The sequence below is a fragment of the Vulpes lagopus genome, chromosome X (assembly GCF_018345385.1).
Source record: "Vulpes lagopus strain Blue_001 chromosome X, ASM1834538v1, whole genome shotgun sequence".
Lineage (NCBI taxonomy): Eukaryota > Metazoa > Chordata > Mammalia > Carnivora > Canidae > Vulpes > Vulpes lagopus.
In genome coordinates, this window is record NC_054848.1 from 119772251 (window position 1) to 119782759 (window position 10509).

The window sequence follows — 10509 nt, forward strand, 5'->3', positions numbered from 1 at the left end:
AAATTAAGTTGATAATCAAAAAACTCCCAACAAACAAAAGTCCAGGACCAGATGGCTTCACAGGCAGATTCTATCAACTATTTAAAGAAGATTTAATACCTATTCTTAAACTATTGCAAAATATGGGAAAGGAAAGAAAACTTGCAAATTATTCCATGAGGGTAACATTACCCTGACACCAAAATCAGGTAAAGACACCACTAAAAAAGAGAACTTACAAGCCAATATCCCGATCAACATACAGGCAAATATATGTAGTAATCTGCTCATTGTTTTAGACGCTTCTCTGAGTTTCTAAATACTTCAGAGTATTCAAAACTTTAAAAAAGAAACAAAATAAATGTATAAATGATAAATTTATAATAATAAATTTGAGCAAAATGAAGAAATAGAAATTAAAATTATAAATAGCAAATTCCCTGTATACCAGCCATAATAAATTAGCAGAAATAATGAAAGATCCCTTTCACAAAATTAAAAGCATAACATAAATCTTACTATTATACACTCTAAAGAGATAGATATATAGAGGGTCAGATTCCACCCAGCTGGTAAGTAGAAGAGCTGAGGTAATAAAAATTATTTTAAAGCTACAAAATATTTAAACCTTGTAACTAGGGATCCCTGGGTGGCGCAGCGGTTTGGCGCCTGCCTTTGGCCCAGGGCGCGATCCTGGAGACCCGGGATCAAATCCCACATCAGGCTCCCGGTGCATGGAGCCTGCTTCTCCCTCTGCCTGTGTCTCTGCCTCTCTCTCTCTGTCTCTGTATGACTATCATAAGTAAATAAAAAAATAAAAAATAAAAAAATAAACCTTGTAACTAGGACAGAAAGAGTCAGGCTACAAAATATGGAAATTAAATAAATCCCAAAGAGAATCCTATATATAACAATTTATATATATTAAATGTGGCATCACAGAACAGTGGGAAAGGATTAATTATTCAGTATTTGTTATTGTGAAAACATTGAAAGGGAAAACAATTTAGAAAATTATGTCGCATCACACACCAAAATAAATTCCAAAAGGATTAAACAATTAAATATAAGCAATAAAAATGAAAAAAATCCATTTAAGCACTTATCTAACTTGGGTGGGGAAAAACTTACACATGAATTCATGAGAAAAAAAATACAAATGAGGGGATCCCTGGGTGGCTCAGCGGTTTAGCGCCTGCCTTCAGCCCAGGGCATGACCCTGGAGTCCCGGGATCGAGTCCCGCATCGGGCTTCCTGCATGGAGCCTGCTTCTCTCTCTGCCTGTGTCTCTGCCTCTCTCTGTGTGTCTCTCATAAATGAATAAATAAAACCTTAAAAAATACGAATGGAAAGATATATGTAATTACATAAATGTTAATTTGTGCATAAAATTTCATTTAAAACACAAACCTGGGAAATATTTTCCACATATACCAAAGAAAGGTCTAATGTCTATTAAATCTATACACTGTCCATACAAATGAATGACATGTAAGTTCTCAATAGAAAAATGTATATATGTCATGAAATATGTTCATGGGAAGGGAACAAAAGTGACCAAGAAACACAAGATAGTCCTCATACTCAGTTTAATAAAAAAAAAATTAAACCAGTAAGATATCATTTTGCTTCTATTATATTTGCAGATTTTAAAAGAACAAACACCCAGTATTAGTATAGGTGTATGAGCAATGGTCTGTCTTATACAGTGAGACAACTTCACACATATATCAAGAGCCTTTAAAAATTTAATTCTTTGGTACAATAATGCCTCTTATAAAAACCCACCTTAAGAAAATCATTTATTCAACAAATATCTAGTAAGGATCTATAATGTATCAATAAATTGCTCTAGGTACTGGGAGGTACAATAGTGAATGCAAAATAAAGAAAAATCTCTGTGCTTAAGGGGCTTGCAATTTAATACAAAGATCCAGACAATAAATTAGTAAACTATCTGAACTATTAGGTTATGATACAGATAAGGGAGGAAAAGAGAAGAGTGAGTGTTGGAGGTGTAGGGCTTGCATTTTTATGGATATTGTTATAGGAGACCTTATGGAGGTAACATTTGAATTAAAGACCTAAAACAGGTGAGGTTCAAAGAAGCAAAGTTTTGTGCATAAAGGTATACATTGCAGGGCTATTCATGATAACTTATGATTAAAAATAATTTAAATGACTGATAAAGTCATTTGGTATATGTGGAAATTATCTGTTGAATAATGTAGGTACAATTGTACAAATGAAAATTATGAAGCCATTAAAAACTGTCTGAAGGCTGGTGAATGATATGATGAAATGCTTATAGTGTAATACCAATGGAGAAGCCAGATATGAAATAATACATGTAAGGTATGATCCCAATTATGTAAACATGGAAACACATCTGGGAGGAAGCAGAGCAAGTGGTCTTTGGACAAGGCATTTAGAGGTGATTTGTGTTTTCTCTCCATTTTAAAAATTTTCCATTATGAGGTTGTTTCATTTTATAAGTAGAAAAAATTAGAAGTAGATATTACAGTCTCAAGGAAGATTAATAAATGTACAAAGTTTTTTTAAATGGTGGTGTTAATCAGCCATGTCAAGGACACTGGATCCAGCTTTGGATATTTTATATTAAGAGTGATACTAAAAACTTGAGTATCTCCTATAGAAGATACTCAAAATATATGTCATATGAGCTCAAGAATTGGGAATATATGGACTGAAGAAAAGATGAAAAGAACAAACTCTCTTTAAACTTTTGAATGGCTAATTACAGGGCAAGGAAATGGAAATTAGTCAGCATTCCTGTTGCTCCAAGGAGCAACCAATGGGTTAGATTCAGAAGACAGATGTCAGATCAGTATAAAGAACTTGCTAACAATCACAGTTATCAGGTGGTGTTAAGCAACCTTTCCCAGAACTATTCATATTGAAAATAAATGACCATATGTATCAGTTGATAAGACTGCCTTTATATGATTGGTAAGGACCCTGCTATTTCTGAGCTCCTCTTGTACTATTTTAAAAAGTTATTTTATGCTATGATCACTTACATAATTCCACCCCCATCCACCTCCCCTTCCCTTCCAAAAATCTATGTAATACTTGATTCCTTTTAAGAAATCATTTTTAAACAGAAAAGAATACCCTTCAAAATATACATCCTGGAGATTTTTATTCTTCTTTCTGTGTATAGTGAGGAGACATTGTGTACAAACATCAATACCTTTAAAATCATGTTTTAAGTATAAAAAATGTTTTTCTATTACCAACCAGTATTTCCCTTTACCACATTTATCTTTCACATAGGAAGAGACTGTCTGGACCTCTACATCTCAGCATATGAGATAATCACCTTGCCTCTGTTCCACAGTATCCTGTACCATTTTCTTTACAGTGCCCTTAGTTCATATTATAATCAGCAGTGGTGAAAATATCACCCAGTACTCAGTTACTACAGATTTTAGAACACAGTCAGTTCTTTTCTTAGCTTTCAGAACAGTGATGATTTCAGCCATCTCAGGAATAGAATAGGAAAGGGCATTCCTGTGATCTCTTCTAAGCCCTATGAATACTTGCAACAAAATTAGCAACCTTCAGAATTCCATATAAAATCCTGAGTGTTGCTCAAATAAGTGACTGAGCCTGAACTACCAGCACTGGACCATGAGAATGTAGTAAAGAATAGAGCATAAACTATACAATCTTTCAGCGTGGTTTAGTCCAATTTTCTTCATTTTACAGTTATGGAAACAGAGGCTCAAACAAGTGATTTGTCACAAGAAACTAAGCAACCAAACTAAGACTAGAATCTAGACTAGGCTATCTGAAATCTCATCTTCAGAGAGATTTTTAATATCCAACTCTTCATATTTTTGTCTTATCAAGTGTGTCTTTCTCTAACTTGTTGAATGGGAAGAGTGAACATCTGGAAAGAGTGCTGACTCATTGAGAATTTCAGTTAAGCAGCACGACATATAACCTGGTTTCAAGTAAGCCTGTGTTCTTGAGGACATGAGACTAGAGGGAATCTTACCTTTCCTTACAGCACTATCATCTGCCAAACAACAGCAAAATGGATATGATCACCCAGTCTTTTAGTAAGCACTGTGAGCATCATAACGGGGAGGACTATTAGAAACTGGGTGTTGTCAGTACACAGTTTTGCTGAAAAGTCTAATAATGGTAACCCAGCCTTCCTTCTTAGAGCAGTATATTTTCCTCTCTACGCTAATCACAATGTACAAGCACATAATTCAATAGTTTGTAGAATAAGGTCTATCTCAGTATCTAACTTGTGAGCCCAAACAGCAAAAACCATGTTTATTTTGCTCACCATTACATTCTCCATGTTAGTAAATGATAGGTATTCAAGAAATATTTGTCCAACTAATAGAGGAGACCTCTCCTCTACTGGCTCTTTCATCATGCTGTATTCTCAAATGTTCCTTCCACACGCCTGTTCTCTCCTCTATAGCCTTCACACGAGCTCATCTTTGTGTTCTCATATCCTAAAGCATAAGCATTCCTCAAAGAAGAGATCTTTGGATCCATTCTTTCTACTTCAAGTACTGTGTCTATATCAATGACTCCCAAATCACTCTCCAGTTGACTTATTTTGAGAGCTCCAATTCCACATTTCTTTCAACTGTACCCAGTACCTTTAGCTGGCCTGTGTGACCTCAGTCAAATCAAGTGACTCCCCGTCTCAGGATCAGTCAGGATCACCCATAAAATAAGGGAATTGCTTCTCTACTGCATATAGAAGTTCTAATTCTCCAAGCTAGCATTTAACATTATTTTACAGCCAAGCCAAATATTCCTTACATACTTTTACCATACATTTCACTCCAACATAACTAAGCTCCTCACTGTTCCTAATCCATGTCCTCTGCTTTTCTGGCCTCTTCCTAGAACAGCAAACTGTGTCTCCAAAGTTTGCCTAATCTTTGAAGCCCACTTCAAACAGCACTTCTGGGAAGCTGTCTTTGATCTCCTTGCATGCCCTTCTTTTATGTGTGTGGATTTCATTCTCCTAGAATTATAGTTGTTTATATATTTCTTCGCTCTCTTACTTGACTCTGTCATCTCAGAGGGCAGAAGCTATTCCTAAATCAGCCTGTATCTCCCACATTGCCTTTGGTTCATAGCACTTAGTAACCTTATACTGAATGGATTCAGTTTAGGCGATATCAGTCATCCTGCTTAAAAAGCCTTTAATCAGTCCCTGTGTTTCTGGAATAAACATCAAAATCCCTACAATGGCCCACTTCAGCCACACCAGCTTTTGTTGATTTCTTAAATTCACTGTGCATCTCAAGGCCCTCATGCATGTTCTTCTCTTCATCTACAAAACTGCTCCACCCCACCATAACCTCATCCCACCCCCACCCCATGTCTCTACTCAACCTTAAGATCAGTTCCTCAAGGAAGGTTTTCTTAAACCCCACACTAGATCAGGGTTTTTTTCTGTTATATACTTTTATAGCCCCAACCTCATATTTTTCTTTCATAGCATTTACTACTGACTGAAATAACAGTTGTGTGAGTATCTGATTTATGGCCTCTTCCCCATCAAACTATAAGTTCCAAGCAAGCAAAGGCCATATCTGTTTTGCTCACCCTTGTATCATCTGCATGGTGCTTAATCACATCACTGAATAAATAGCTGTTGAACCACTAAATTGATGAACAACCGATTTAAAGGTAAAGATTTGGGACTTAGGGTGTATAAAATCTTTGCCTGGCTTGCTATAATTCATTAAAAATAAAATTGGGGAGATCCCTGGGTGGCTCAGCCATTTAGCGCCTGACATTGGCTCAGGGAGTGATCCTGGAGTCCCGGGATCGAGTTCCGCATCAGGCTCCCTGTGAGGAGCCTGCTTCTCTCTCTGCCTGTGTGTCTCTGCCTCTGTGTGTGTCTCTCACGAATAAATAAAATCTTAATAAAATAAAATAAAATAGGGATGCCAGGTAAACTGGCCTTATATTTATCATTAGAGATTTATAAAATAGAATAAATACTGCCTCCCAAATACTAGAAGGAAACCAAAATTACCTTTCTTTAAGGAATGTATGGCTTCAAAAGGCATAACCAACACCAAGTGACTTGTTCATTCACTTAATGAACATTTATTAAACATCTACTCTATGCCACACACTAGGATAGTGGCTGTTAGTACAATAAATTGGAGTGACAATTTACTTGTTGTAATATATATCTAAGAGGGGCATTTATAATAAAAAAATGTTTATGATAGTCACAACAAGTGATGCTACTTTGTAAGAATATTAAGTTCTCTGTCAAAGGAGACATTTAACCTGATGGTGAAAAATCATTTAGCAAAAATGACTTTGAAATTATAAGTGGGCCTCTTAAATTAGTGGCAGCCTAGTGCATTGCTGTTCAAAGTGTGGTCTGCAGATCAATGCCTGTCTGCAAACTATTATTGCCAGGCAGTAATGACCTAGGTGCAGAAATTGAGAATAAGCACTTATAAAATATTATAGCAATTTAAAAAATATTTAAGGATTTTAGTTATTTATTCATAAGAGACACACAGAGAGAGGCAGAGACACAGGCAGAGAGAGAAGCAGGCTCCCTATGGGGAGCCCAATGTGGGACTCGATCCCAGGACCCCAGGATAAGGACCTGAGCCAAAGACAGCCACTCAACCACTGAGCCACCCAGGCGTTCCTAAAAATTACTTTTATGTCTATTGAATCTAGTAATAAAAATGTGGGCTTATATTTTGCCTTCTCTTTCATTTTCTAATAATTCATAATGTATTTTATTGAACTAACAGTCTATGATGGATTGAAAGATTTTTAAAAACTGGTCTTTGAACAAGGTAGTTTGAAAAGCACTGGAACAGCAGATTCAGGATTACCTGGTAATTAGTTAAAATGGAAAAAACTCAGATTATACCCCCAGACCCTATCAATCAGAATTAGCATTTTAACAAGATCACCAAGAGATTCTTTTGCATATTAAAGTTTGAGAAGCACTCCCCTAGATGATTTTGGAATCCCTAAGAACCCTGAGATTTTATAATTTACTTCAGATGGAGAATCATGGATCTGAAAAGTCCCTTGGTGATACAATCCACCTTATCATTTTTAGATGTAAAACTGAGGTCCATGGAGAAGGACTCAGGTGTCCAAGGAAACTGGCAAATTAGCAGAGCTAGGAATAGAACTCAAATTCCCTAACTCCCAGCTCAGTCCTCCACTCTAACACACTGGGTGCTCACTCCTACTCCACCCAGTCTCATTCTGCACCATCCCCTCGGTGATGTCACTGTTTCTGAGATACTTTCTGACTCAAGAATATATTCTTCTACCTTCCATATACTGTGTGAACCTTGAATCACCACTATTTCAAGTGTCTCCTTTATGCTAATTGCCCTTAATCCCTGTTGCTCAAATCTTCCCACATGCCTATTCTCTGGCTGCTATAATGGACATTCTGGAGCTTCAGAAGGACTAACACTAACTGATTCTGGTCTTTAGGGGAAAAAAAGAGAGCTTCTTTGTTCCCATGTGTCCACCTGATACCAAAAAGCAAGCTTTTCCAAGGAAGACAACATACACCATTAAGACTGCTTAAGAAAGCTCAGTATGCTCAGTTTGTGACTGACAAACAAGAGAATGGGATACTGCGCCATATTAATAAAAGTCTAGCTTCCAAAATGAGGCAAGCGATGATCCTTTACTTGTGATCTTGTCATATCTGAGGCTTTGAGGGCAGAAGTATGACTGCTGTCTTCAACTATCTGAAGAGCTATTATTAAGAAGAAGCAAATTTGTTGCAGCTAGTCCCAAAGAACCAATGAATACAAGTTACAGGAAGACAGACCTTGGTTTATAATGGGGATTACTTTCTGGCAACCAGAATTGGTCAAAGACAAAAAGAGCCATCTAATGAGCTCCCTGTCACTGCAGGGAGATCAAATAGAAATCAGTCAATGAATTGAGTGCTTAGGACAAATTGAAGAACTGGGTGGAGAAGTAAAGCCTAATGACCTTCCAGTTTCAAGTTTTTAATATTCTAAAATTTTCAGGACAAGGTGACTCTAAGCCCTCAGAAAATAAGAGAAAGATCTGGTCCTGAGAAAAAGCAGCCTTTGTGGATATGAGATGGACGACAGTGAAAAAGTGGTCTTTCCAGGTAGCCTTTCCAAGGAAAGAAGGCTGGCCAAGGAAGCCTTTTGGGCGGCAACTCCAGGAAACCCAGGTGAAGCTTGGGCCAGCCACTAGGCCAGCCACTAGCCACCCCCCCCCCCCACTCTAAGTTCCTATTACCTTACACAAAGGCTAGGCTACTACTTTCCAAAAAAAATTCTTTTGCCAAGCAGTACCCTTCCTACTACACCTACACTTGCCTAACCAACAGAGGTGCAAAATTTTCCCCAAGGAAGCAGTAGTGCTTAACGTCAAGACTATGCATTCTAGGCCCAGGTTGCTTGTGTTTTAACTCCTAACTGGGACATTTAATTACTCTGTAACCTTAGACAAGTTACTTAACCTCTCTGTGCTTCAGTTTCTTCATCAGTAAACCAAGGATAATAATAGTATCTGCTTCATAGTGTTGGTGTAAGAATACACATCAAACCCTCAGCCTGAGATCCAAAACATACTGGGCACTCAACAATGTTAGCGATTAGTATTGATGTAATAATTACTGCCATAGGCATGGCAGTGTTGCTAACTCAGAAAGCTCCATCAAGCATCCAGATCCCTTCTCCTACCAGTTCAGAGGGGTTTACTACAACAGCTTCAGCCAATCCTCCAGACATCCAGAACCAGCTGATCCTCGATAAACCATACAATTCGCACCAGGAATGCTGGCTCCTCACCCTGCTCTAAATCCAAAAGCCACCCCTCCCCCAGTCCTCCTGCCTATGCCACCCTCGGCCACAATTAGAGGACCAGCAAACTGCGAGGCCAATTCCAGACAAACCATCAGGTGTTTCTTCCTTCTCAAGGACGTAGCTGGACTTAATACCAAGCCTGCCAGTGGGATGGGGTAGGGTATCTGAATCCCTGGTCTAGCTTGTCTGTTCAACTACCTAGTATGGGGAGTGCGCAGGCAATGGGGCTTCCAACGGGGAAGCAAGAGAAGCCTCCCAAGTTTGTAAAGGAACTCAGGCCCAACCCCACAATGAACCCCTTAAAGGAAGGGGGGAGGTCTCAAGCTGCTTTCAAAGGAAGCAGTTATTTACAACTTTCTACTCAGTTGCATCTGGGAAAGGTAACAGGGAGAGGAGGGGAAGGGCTGCATGGTGTTCTCCCTCTTTCTCAATTCCAGCAATGAGAAACAGCTGCAGAGAAAGAGTTAAAGGAGGAAGGAAGCTCCAGCCATTACCCCATCCCCGTGCCTAGGGCTGTCTGGGGGGTCATGACTGTGCTGTCTGCTCTGGCTAGGGGACACTGGGTGGCTTTCTGCAGCAGCTGCCGGGCCCCCCAAGCAATTTGCAAGGTCAAGGCTGACCTGTTTCCAAAAAGGAACAAAACAATTCACTGACAATGAAGCAAATCACGCATACACCACATCACAACCCCCCTCCCCAAATCAGGTTTTACCCCAGTTCCTCCCTGCCCAGATGCCAACTCTGGGCTCCCACCAGCCCCACAGGGGAACCCAGGATAGCATCACAGCTGCAGAGCGTGTCTCGCCTCCCCGGCCAACCCAAGGAGACTCTCAGTACGGGGGAGAGATGCTATCGCTAAAGGAGACCTGGGCTTGGGGGAGGGGGAAGGAGGGCCAGCTATGCTCCTTACCAAGCGCCACAGTCACTTCCCCGAAGCGGAGAGAATAGAAGGATGAATGAATTGAAACAAGTTGGAGATTGAGTCCTCACAGAGCTCGGCTTCCTCTTCTCTTTCTCTGGGTCTCTCTCCTGGTCCCTCTCGTCTCTCTGCTTTGCTCGCTAGCTTGCGCGCGCTCACGCTCTCCCTCTCCCTCTCTCTCCTCCCCCTCTCCCTCTCTCTCTCTTTCTCCCGCCTCTCCCTATCTCTTCTCTCTTCCCTCCTCCCCTCCCCCCTTGCTGGCTTTAGATTCACCATTGCCTGGTGCTGAGCACGCGGCTGTGCTAGGGCTCCGGAATACAGTGCTGCAAGGCTTTGGATCTGTGGTGCTTTTAGGAAAGACTAAAGTAGTATTTTATTATTTAAGGTTTCCAGCAGAGAAATAGAGAGAAGCTCAGAGGGAAGGGGAGGAGCAGAGGAAGCAAGGGAAAGAGAAAGAGAGCAAAAGGGTAAGAGCAGTGAATAGGAGGATAAAGGAAGTATGGATTACCATGCTGATGTGTAATGCTTGCTAGCTGCTCCAAGACAGAAAACAAGCGGTCTGTCTCCCTTATATCCCTATGGGTGTGTCTTCTTAGCTCAGGCTCCAAATAAAGGTTTCACAATCCTGTCTGTTCACATTCCATCTCTACGAACAGTAATGAGCTAAAAAAAAAAAATTACATCAAAGAGGTTGTCATTCCCTCTCCACTAAGAAGAAAGGGTTCAGCCACATCAATTCCCTAACGACCT

At 39.7% G+C, this 10509-nt stretch overlaps 1 protein-coding gene across 2 annotated transcripts in view; it reads right to left on the reverse strand.

Moving 5' to 3' along the window:
• GABRA3 (gamma-aminobutyric acid type A receptor subunit alpha3) overlaps nucleotides 1-9924 on the reverse strand; it is a 335382-nt gene extending 325458 nt beyond the window's left edge. Inside the window, exon 1 of one of the 2 annotated variants that reach the window (XM_041741466.1) lies at nucleotides 9751-9924. The gene's annotated coding sequence lies outside the window, so the exon portion shown is untranslated. The remainder of the gene's footprint in view (nucleotides 1-9750) is intronic. The other variant, XM_041741465.1, reaches the window with a different exon arrangement.
• Nucleotides 9925-10509: the final 585 nt, after the last annotated feature.